This window comes from Gracilinanus agilis, chromosome 1, assembly GCF_016433145.1.
Source record: "Gracilinanus agilis isolate LMUSP501 chromosome 1, AgileGrace, whole genome shotgun sequence".
NCBI lineage: Eukaryota > Metazoa > Chordata > Mammalia > Didelphimorphia > Didelphidae > Gracilinanus > Gracilinanus agilis.
Window position 1 is genome coordinate 290,986,810 of NC_058130.1, and position 12,021 is coordinate 290,998,830.

General features: G+C 35.2%; 1 pseudogene; it reads right to left on the bottom strand.

The window, feature by feature from the left end:
• Positions 1-3,298: 3,298 nt before the first annotated feature.
• Positions 3,299-3,654, bottom strand: LOC123231366 (annotated as a pseudogene).
• Positions 3,655-12,021: the final 8,367 nt, after the last annotated feature.

Genomic DNA, 12,021 nt, shown 5'->3' on the forward strand with positions numbered 1-12,021 from the left:
TTTTATTTAACATTGTATTAGAAATGCTAGTTTTAGCAATAAGGAAAGAAAAAGAAATTAAAAGTAGGTAATGAGGAAACTAAACTATAATTCTTTTCAGATGATATGATGCTATACTTTGAGAATCCCAGAGAATCAACTAAATTACTAGTTGAAGTAATTAATAACTTTAGAAAAGTTGCAGAATGCAAAATAAATACACACATCAGCATTTCAATATATTACCAAGAAAGTCTAGCATCAGGAGTTAGAAAGAGAAATTCCATTTAAAATTATTCTCAACAAGATAAAACAGTTGGGAATCTACTTGCTAAGGCAAACACAAGAATTATATGAACCCAATTACAATATTCTTTTCACACAAATAAAACTAGATCTAAACAATTGGTGACATATTAATTTCTCATGGATAGGTTGAGATATAATAAAATGACAATTCTACCTAAATTAATTTACTTATTCAGTGACAAACCAGTCAAACTACTAAATAATTATTTTGTAGAACTAGAAAAAAATAATAAAGTTCATCTGGAAGAACAAAAGTTCAAAAATATCAAGAGATCTAATGAAAAAAAAAGTGAAGGAAGGAAGCCTAGCAGTACCAGAACTCAAACTGTACTATAAATGAACAATCATCAAAATGAAATACACTTTGGTTTGGCCACTACTAGATCTGAATCCCCAAAAGATAAAAAGGTAAAAGGACCCACTTGTACTAAAATAGCTGCTCTTCTTGTGGTGGCAAAGAATTGGAAATTGAGGGGATGTCCATCAGTTGGGGAACAAATTGTGGTATGTGTTGGTAATGGAATATTACAATGCTGTAAGAAATGATAAATAAGATGATTTCAGAAAAAGTTGGAAAGAACTGTGGGAACTGATGCAAAGCAAAAAAAAAAAGCAGAACTGGAAGAACATTGTACACAATAGTGGCAAAACTGGATGATGATTATCTGAAAACTTGGCTATTCTCAGCAATGCAATGATCTGGGACAATCCTGAAAGACTTATGACAGAGAATGCCAAGGAAAGAATTGTTGGAGTTGTTTTTCACATCATTGTAATTTTGTTTTAATTGTGGGGTATGACTTTGATCTTACAACAATGAGTAATATAGAACTGTGTTTTACATGATAATAAAAATAAAAAAAATATATTCCATGAATTTTGGTAAGAACAAATTTTAACTTAAAAAAAAACTTTAAGATTTAAATTCTCTTCCTTTCTCCTTTCCATACCCCTTTTCTGAAATGATAAGCATTCTTTTAAAAAATTATTTAAGTATTTTACATGGTTATGGATTCATATTCTTTCCCTCCCCTTTTCCCTCCCCCTTCCCAGAACTGACAAGCAATTCCACTGGGTTACACATGTATTATCACTCAATACCTATTTCTATATTAATCATTTTTGTAATAGAATAATCTTTTAAAAACCAAAACCACACATCCTATACCCATATAAACAAGAGATAAATCAAAAGTTTTCCTTCTGAGTTTCTAACCTGACAGTCCTTTCTCTGTGTGAGTAGCATTCTTTCTCATAAGTCCCTCAGGATTTTCTTGGAACATTGCATTGCTATCAGTAGCAAAGTCAATTATATATGATTGTCCCATACTGTTTCAGTTTCTGTGTACAATGTTCTTCTGGTTCTGTTCATTTTGTTCCTTATCAGTTTATGGAGGTCTTTCCAGCTCATGTGGAAATCAAGCAGTTTATTGTTCCTTGTTGCACAATAGTATTCCATCACCATCATATATCACAAATTGTTTAGTCATTCCCCAATTAAAGGATATCCCCTCATTTTCCAAGTTTTTGCCAACACAAAGAGTGGCTATGAATATTTTTGTACAAACGTTTTTCCTTATTATCTCTTTGGGGTTGAAAAAATAATGTGGATAGATGGTGATAACCACTATAGGAAACTGGGTTAGATACTTAATTGTCTGTCTGTAAGTATCTCAGTTCCCTATTGTAAAGGGAAGGCAAAGTAATCCTTCCTTCAATGGGCCAGTGTAGAGATTGGTTTGTATAAAAGTAACTTTGTTAATTTAGAAATCAAGGATAAACTATGAGGATTGAAACACAAGGATGCCCTGATTCTAAGTCCTAAAACTCCAACCCTTCAATATATGTACATCTCATGATGGAGCCTTCTGGTCTTCAGGCTACACTATTTCTCCCTGGCTCTAGCTGATTTCCTCCCTAAAACTTTTCTATTCTACATGACTACAATCATCGTTTGTTGTTTAGTTATATATCTCAGAATTTGTCTTCAAATTTACTAAGAATGAACCCCCAAGATGGCTGAGTTCTCTCAGAGCAGAGTATGGCTCTGAGGTAAACCTCAGAGCCGACCAAGCAGGATCTACAGGTAAAACTTCTCTTACGCAGTGTTGGTAAAAGAGCAGGTCTAGCTAGATCTTCTGTAAGATGTTCTCTCCAGTGAAACAGGAACCTCCAAAAGTAGTTTACAGTTTCCTTCTCCCACAAAAGGTTGAGGTAGGAAACACTCAGAAGAGAACAGTAGCCTTTCTCTCCCAGCTTAGAACAGGAAGTGACAGTTGCTCACTCAAACAGCTTCCTTCAGCTCCCTGGACATTCCAAGAAATGGGCTCATGCCCAATAGCTCTGGAGACAGCATCCAATATTCTTAACCTTAACCTTATCAAAGTTTATCTTTCCATAATCACTGGGGTGAGAGGAGAGCAGAGCCAACAAGAGGTTGTAGCAAAGATGGAAGAGCAAGTCAAGAGTAAGTCACCCCTCCCCCCATCTACTGTCCCAGGTTTAGAATCTAAGCCAGTGATGGGCAAACTTTTTTTTTTCATAGCAGCTCATCATTTAATTGTTTCATATGTATAAATTAAAACTATCTTAGCAAATTGGGATAAAAAAGGAAAATCTACTGAAACCTATCTTCTCAACAACCCATTTTCAAAACTGGAAAATGTAGAAAAGCCCATAGGGCTAGTATTCTTCAATGTCAATAGCTGGGATAGGGAAGATTAAGTTTTTTGCCACTTTTAGCCAAGAATTCATAAATGAGGAACATTCTGTCACCTGACTTTTTCTCCAAGTTTTCCTAGAGAGAGGATGGAATATATCTGTTCCCCAATTTTTTCAGTTTCTTATAAAGAAGGCTAGTTATCCATATCTGTCCTTTTTCTTTCTCTCCTTTTTTTAGGTCAATCACTGTATTTTTTTTCCTCCAGGGAAGAGAGACAACAGTTCTTTTCGGATTTCCTTTCATTTTTTTTAAATGTCGATAATCACAAAAACTTCTGGCTTCTCCTCATCATAGACCTGCATTGCTGAATATGTTATTGCCTTGACTTCCATTCCCTGAGGATGCTTATTCAAAGAAAACTCTTCTCCCCACCCAATTGATCGTAATTTGAAGTTTCTTTGGTCAATAGATAGTACTTTCACTTCCTTCTGCTTCTACCTCAAATGTTTGTAGCGGTTCAACAGTTCCTGTGTCTGTCATGTAACCAAACATGGCCATTGCACACTGCTCAAATGCTTCTTCCAACGTGTCTCCCCAAGCATGTAACACTCATGCTTCCAGATGGCTAGGGGGTAATTGGCCTTGATTGCCTTTTGCTCTTCGTTCAGATTGTTGTCCCTCTCGTCTTCTCCATCCTGCACCATGACTGCTCGATGGGCAAACTTTTTAAAGAGGGGGCCAAAGGAAAGGAAATGCTCATCTGTCAGTCTGTTTCTAAGGCAACTCTTTTGAAATTTCATTGTGTTGTATCCTACTCATTGTATTTGTCAGATTAGGAATAATGTTGCATGGACTGGATAGAACACTTCAGGGGGCTGCATCTGGCCTGTGAGCCATAGTTTGCCCATCACTAATCTAAGCCTAAGCCAATGTCCAGATCCTGAGATCCTACCTGGGCAAACAGTGGTACAAGTCAACCCACATCCCTTGAAATTTCAAACCTGTGAAGAAGTCCAGAATCCCAGCTCAGGGAAGTCTGGGCTGAAGTGGACTGATTGGTGTGGTCCCAGAGCAAAGCCAGGAATCATAGTCTGTGCTCCGGCTAAAGACATAGTTTAGGGTGGCTAATAATACTAAGTACTAAGTACTGATCTTTTACCCAAAGCTCAGGGTGAAGCTCCAAGACAGGACAATCAAGGGTCTGTCTGATTGGATCAAGTACACAGTGAGACCAAAAACTAGCCTGGGGCTAGACTTTGATTAGCACCTGCCTGACTGGATCAAGTTCAGAGTGAGATCAAAAGCTTACACATAAGCCTGAGGCAAGTCTTTAAGTTATCAGCATCTCAAGGGTCAACTGAATCAGTAGGGGAGGGGGCTCTCAGAGCTTTCAGCCCTCAGACAATCACAACATCCTCTAAGCCTACCTATAATTAGAAAAAATGAGCAAACAACAATAAAAAGCACCTAAATCTAAAGTAGAGAATATAAAGAATTTACCCAGAAAGAGGGTGGGGAAATAAGCTGATTATGATGATATGATGTATATGATAATATAAGATGATATGATATGTATGTAAATGTGAAAACATTAAATGATATCTATGTATGTATGATATGTATGCATATGAATGACATAAAAAATCAAGGGCTGAAAGAGAGAATTGCATTGGGAGAAAAGAGAAGGAAGAGATAGAATGGAATAAATAGTATAATAAAAAGAAGCATGAAAAATCATTATAGAGATGGGAGGATAAGGGTGGTGATGGGCAGTGCTTAAACTTTACACTTATTATAATTGGTACAGAAAAGGAAAAACAAGTATACTTAGTGGGGTATCAAATTCTGTTTTGTAGAAGGGGAAACAAACAAGGGAAGGGAGAGGTAATTGAAGGGAGGGAGATGTGGAGGGAGTGACAAAAAGCAAAACACTGGTGAGGAGAAACAGAGTTAAAGAGGATAGAGCAGGATCTTAAGTGGATAATATGATGGAGGGTAATACACAGTTAGTAATCATAATACTGAAAGTGAATGGGATGAATTCACCCATTAAACATAAGTGGATAGCAGAGCAGATTAAAAACCAGAATCATACTATATGTTGTTTACAAGAAACACATTTGAGGCAGGGTGACACATACAGATTAAAGGAAAAAGCTGGAGAAGAATTTATTATGCATTATCTAAAGAAAAAAAAAGCAGGAGTAGCAATCATGTTACCAGACAAAGCTAAAGTAGAAATTGATCTGATTAAAAGAGACAAGGAAGGAAATTACATTTTGCTAAAGGGTACTATAAACAATGAAGTAATATCATTACTAAACATTTATGCACCAGATGCTAACTCTGAAGGAAAAATTAAAGGAACTTAAGAAGGAAATAGATAGAAAGACCATATTAGTCAGGGATCTCAACCTTCCCCTTTCAGAACTAGATAAATCAAACCAAAAAATAAATAAGAAAGAAGTAAGGAAAGTGAATGAAATGCTAAAATTGAACAGGGATATACCTTCTTCTCAGCAGTACATGGTACATATACAAAGATCAACCATATACTAAAGCATAGAAATATTACAAACAAATGCAAAAAAGCAGAAATAATAAATGCAATTTTTTCAGATCATAACATAATAAAATTATACTTAACAAGGGTCCATGGAAAGGCAAATTTAAAATTAATTGGAAACTAAATAATATAATTCTTCAAAGCTGGTGGGTCAAAAAAGAAATCATAGAAACAGTTATGGACAATTTAAGACACAATTAAAATAAAAGAAACAATTAATGAACATGCAGTCATGCAAAGCACATTTCCATATTGACCACGTTGTGAAAGAAAACAAAGATAAAACACCCAGAAAAATAAAGTTTGAAACTTAAAATATGCTTCTCTCTGCATTCAGACTCCATCAGTTCTCATAAGTTCAGAATTGCTGAGGATAGCAAAGATCATTGTACAATATTGTTCTTACTAAGTAAAGTGTTCTGTTCACATCATTTTGCCTCAGTTTATAGAAGTTTTCTCAGCTTTTTCTGAAACCATTCTTGTTATTTTCTATTGCACAATAGCATTGCATTACAATCATATGCCACAACTTGTTCAGGTATTCTCTAACTGATGAACTTCTCCTTTCTTTCCAATTCTTAGCTACATTATGGCAAAAAGCTTATTAAAATATTTTTTCCTTTGGTTTTATCTCTTTGGGATACAGACCTAGTAGTGGTATTACTGGATCAAAGGGTACACACATTTTAATAGCCTTTGGGCTTATCTTGCTCTGTAGAATAATGTAGAATAATTGGATTAGTTTAAAACACCAACAATTTATTAGTGTCCCGATTTTTTCATATCCCCTCCAACATTTGTGATTTTCCTTTTCTGTCATGTTAATAAATCTGTGAGGTAAGAGGTGGCATTCCACCTCATCACAGAATTTGTTTCAATTTTTATTTCTCTAATTAATAGAATTCAGAGCATTTTTATATGAATACAGATATCTCTCATTTTTTCTTCTTAAAACTCCTTCCTCATATCCTTTAATGATTTACCAATTGGAAAATAGCTCATATTCTTATAAATTTGATTCAGTTCTCTATGTATTTGAGAAATGATGTCTTTATCAGAGAAAAATGCTGAAAAATTTCCCCTTAGATTTCTATTTTCCTTTGAATCTTGGCTGCATTGATTTTGTTTGTGCAAAACCTATTTAATTTACTCTAATCAAAATTATCCATTTTATGTCCCATAATATGCTCTCTATCTTTTGTTTCATTATAAAGTCTTCCCTCATCCAGAAATCTATCTTGAAATATTCTATACTCCTCTAAATTGCTTCAAATATTACCTTTATGTCTAAATCCATTTTGGCCTTATCTTTGAATACAATGTTATATGTTAGTCTATACTGTTTTCTGCAAAATTGCTTTCCAGCTCGCCCTGCAATTTCTGTTAAATAATTAGTTCTTGTCCTAAAATCTACAATCTTTGCATTTATAACATTAGGCAGGTATGTGGCACAGAGGATAGAGTGCTGGGCCTAGAGTCAGAAAGATTCATCTTTGTGAGATCAAATATAGCTTTAGACACTAGCTATGTGATTCTGGACAAGTCACTTAACCTTTTTGCCTCAGCTTGAGCTGAAGAAGGTCATGAAAACCATTCTAGTATCTTTGCCAAGAAAACCTCAAATGGGATCAAAAGAATCAGACACAACTGAAAATGACTGAACTTTTGCATGTGTATATAATCTATTCTATTGATCCACCACTTTATTTTTTAATCAGTACCAATTTGTTCTGATAATTACCACTTTGTAATACAGTTTGAGATCTGATATTTCTAGGCTATCTTCCTTTCTATCTATCTATCTATCTATCTATCTATCTATCTATCTATCTATCTNAGGCTATCTTTCTATCTATCTATCTATCTATCTATCTATCTATCTATCTATCTATCTATCTGTCTATCTATCTATATTTCATTGATTCTCTTGATATTCTTGAACTTTTGGTCTTCCAGATGAAATTTTCTAGTTAGTTTGATTGATGTGGCACTGAATAAGTAAATCAATTTTTGGTAGAATTATCATCATCATCATTATATTGGACTCACCCTACCATTAAGAAGTTAATATTTCTGATTTTATTTGTGTGAAAAGTATTTTGTAATTGTGCTCATAAAGTTTTTGGGTTTGTCTTGGTAGGTAGACTCTCAAATATTTTATATTATCTACAGTTATTTTAAATGTAATTTCTCTATCTGTTCATCCTGGACATTGTTAATATAAATAGAAAAGTTGAGGATTTATGTGGGCTTATAGCTTGAAACTTTTGTTAAAGATAATTATTTCAACTAGATTTTTAGTTGGTTATTTAGGATTCTCTAAGTATATAAACAGTTCATCTTCAGTGACAGTTTTATTTTTTCATGTAACAATTAAAAGGTGGTCTGGAGGCTCAGCACCAGTTATAAGAATTTATTAATAAAAAGAGAGAGAAATAGAGACAATGAAAGATTGAGAGGTATCAGCCTGATAGAACTGATTCTTCATTTTGCTGGTTAAGGCTCTGTCCCTGCCACAGTTTGTGGGGTTCACCATAGATGAAGAACCAGGATAAACTAGCACCTGGGCAGCTTTGAGAACCAGTCAGTCCACATCTGGAAGCCAAGAGAGCTAACCTGCCTAGGTTTAAAGAACCCTCTTTGCCCACTCACTTTCAAACACACTGTAGAGACATTCCACTGGCTTTTCCCATTGCCATGTTGTCCTTCATGCTAATGCCAGGGGAAGCCAGGAGATGCCAGCTTATGACATGTTATTCTGTAATGAGTCATACTCACCAATCAGCAGGATGGAGGCATTTCCCTTCACACACTCAATACCTATTCCAATTCTTTTAATTTCTTTTTCCTCTCTTGTTGCTATAGCTAGAACAACTAGTATAATATTAAATAATAATTATGATCATGTGAATCCTTGCCATCCATGATCTGAATGACTTATTCCCATTATAGATATTTCCTCCTGATATGATTTTTGAAGAAAAGGCCCATTTATTTCTAGACTTTTTGATATTTTTGATAGGAATGGCTGTTGTAATTTTATAAAGAAAAAAGTTTTCTGTCTATTGAGATAATTGGTAGGTAGGTGGCTAAGTAGAAATATTGCTGAGCTTGGAGACAGGAAGACCTGGCTTTAGACATTTCCTTTCTATGTGATTCTGGGAAATCCATTTAACATCAGATTGCCTGACAATCCTTGTCAAGAAAATTCCATGGAAAGCTATAGACTATGAAGTCATGAAGAATAAAGTACAACTGAATGTCTGAACAACCAAAAGCATTGAGAAAATCATATGATTCTTATTGGTTTGCTACAGAAATTGTGTTTTTTAAAAATTTGAACCCTGGGGACTTCATTTCCCAGCATTCTTTACTCTTCCTGGGGTTCCCTTGTCTTGCGTCCTGGTGTTGCATCCTGGTGTTGCACCCTGGCGTGTTCTTGTTTATACATTTTGCTGAAATCCATGCTGAGGAGGTTTTTGGGACTTTGGCTTTGACTTGAGTGTGATAGGCTGCTGGGTCTCTGGCTCTTTGCTCTGCTCACTCGGCTGAAGGAACCCCTTTCTCTCTCACTTTGATGTTATTAAATCCTATAAATTTAAATACTTGGAGTATTCATTCATTTTAGTCTTACAGTATGGTCAAAGTTGATGGTTCTAATATTATGCCAGATCTGCATTCTGGTATAAATCCCACTTGGTCATAGCGTATGAACACTGTGATATATTGCTGTAATATTGCTAGTATTTTATTTAAAAATTTTACAACAATATTCATTAGGGAAATGGTTCTTTAGTCTTATTTCTCCATTTTTACGCTGTCTAGTTTAGTTATCAAAACTGTATGTTATAAAAGGAATTTGGCAGGATTCTGCCAATTTTCCCAAATAGTTTATATAATATTAGAAATAAAAAAAATCTCTTTCAGACAGTCCATAAATTCTTAAATTATATTTCCTTGATTTATTGTTCTGGCTTTTTCAATCAGATATTTCACTTTTTCTTCTATTTTTTATTCTTCTGACTTTGTTTTGTTGTTTGTTAATGTCTCATGGAGTCATTTGCTTTCCCTTTTCAATCTCCTTTCCCAGTTGGCCAATTTTACTTTTTAAGGAATTCTCATCAGTGAATTTTTATATGTCATTTTTTCTAATTAGGCCAATTCTGCTGTCTAAAGAAGTCTTCTTTTCAGTACAATTGTGTGTAAACCACTTACTATTCTCTCTCATTTTTTTACCATTACTATTCTCTTTTTAAGATGTTATTTTCTTCAGTATATTTTGTGGCTGTGTAACATTATTAATTAATATTCAAATATCTGAAGTATTATATTTAATAAGCTTTATTGATAATAACTCAAAGTAAAGGGAATAAAAGGACAAAAGTAAAAGCCTGAGCAAAGCCAGCTTTCCCAACTACACACCTGAGAAAAAGAGAGTAAGAGGTGAAGTTAAAACAAACCTATAAACATTATGTAAAGACACTATGCGCACAAAGGGAAAAGGATTCTGGGAAAATAAGTCCAAGGGGTCAAGATTTTCTAATTATACACTTGCTTTACTAAGATGTAAGCCCCCCCTTTTTTATGACTTTCTTTCATCGATCAGATTTATTTCCCTAATTTTCTTCTACTTCTCTTATTTTGTTTTTCATAGCCTTTTTGATCTCTTTCAGGAATTTTTCTTGGGTCTAAGAGCAATTCACATTTTTCTTTGAGGTTTTATAGATATAAGTTTTGACTTTGATCACTTCTTTTGAGTTTGTGTTTTGATATTGCTGTTCTCCATAGTAACTTTTAATGGTTAGGGTTTGGTTTTTGCCTTTTTCTTGACTTTTAGTATAAAAAAACTGTTAAAGCTGGGCTTCGTTCATGAAGTGGAGAGGGCACTGTTCCAAGCTTACCATTTGTGTGTGTGTATGTGTGTGTGTGTGTGTGTGTGTGTGTGTGTGTGTGTGTGTGTGTGTGCAGTTGGCTTCAGAGCTAGTTCTGGGATCTATAAATTTTCAGTTCTTCTTAGGTGCTATCATATAGAGATAGATGTATTTACTTTTGTCTTAGTCTAACCACACAGACTTCTGCCATAGAGCTATGATCAGACTCCCAGTTCCATAGGTCTTCCTTGCCCTGACTGCAGTTCAAGACTACAATCTCAATCTGCAAATGAGCAATGCAACAGAGTTCTTCACCCAATGACAGCAAAGAGACCCCTGTTATCATCTTCTAAGCAGTTGTCTGAACTCCTTACCTTCTGTGGGCTGAAAGCTTCAGATGCCACTATTGCCAATTCACCTGCCCCCACAGTCTGTGCTGTCTTACAGTGGTGAAGGCAGCCTTGGTGTGCTGGTCTGTGCTCCATTCCTATCCTAGTGCAATAGACCTTTCCTCCTGACCTTCTAAGTTGTCCTGGGGGAGAAAATTGTTTCACCTCATGTTTTGTGGGTTCTGCTGCTCCAGATTTCATTTTGAAGTGTTATTTTAAAGTTGTTTGGAGGGGAATTTGGTAAAGGTCAGGTGTGTAACTAACTTTTCCCTGTCATCTAGCTTTCTCTAAGGCCTAGATTAAGTGCTACTGACTTCAAGAAACTTTTCCTGCCTTTTCCAAATGTTAATGCCATTTCACTTTGCCCCATATTACACTTCATTTATTGACTCCATACCCTTTCTGTGGAGGTCCCACATTATTTGAGAGGTCATTCTTAACTTTCCTGGCTTCCTTCACACTCAGCTTAAATCCCAGTTTCTGTAGGAAACCTTTCCTGATTTTTTTCCTGATTCCAACCTCTACTCTTTCCCCTCTACGAGTAAATTTTTTTTTGATAACTCTTAAAAAAATTCTTGCCTTACATGTTAGAATCCATATTTTGTATTGATTTCAAGATAAAAAAAGAGGTAAGGGCTGGTTTTTTGGGGGGGATTAAGTGACTCGCTCAGGATCACACAGCTAGGAAGTGTCTGAGGCCAGATTTCAACCCAGAACCTGCCATCTCTAGGCCTCTCAACCAATTGACCCACTTAGCTGCCCCCCAAAACTCTTTTAACATGATTGGTTTCTAAAAGAACTGATTGAGCAAACTTTAGCACAATTCTGAAGAGGCAGCACTTGGAGATGTAAGAAAAGACCTAAGCCAGATTGATTACCTTTTCAGCTCTTCCCTTCTTTTAAACAAAGGACCATACAACTTTGAAAGGCCTCAAGAAACTTTCTATTGTTATGCAAATGCCTAGACAATGGGGCTCTTATTTTCTAAATAGTGCTCTATGTGGCACCCCTATATTATATGGTATCAATATCTGCATCATTTGAAGTAAAAAATAGAGTAGATTCATGGCTCTACATTTGTAAAATGAGCTGGAAAAGCTAAAACCATTTCAGTATCTATACCAAGAAAATCCTGAATGTGGTCACAAAGATTCATACATGACTAAAATAACTGAATAGGAACAAAGAATTGTCAAAAACTATAGTATTGCACCCTAGAATAACATTTTAAAAGTTAGTCATGGG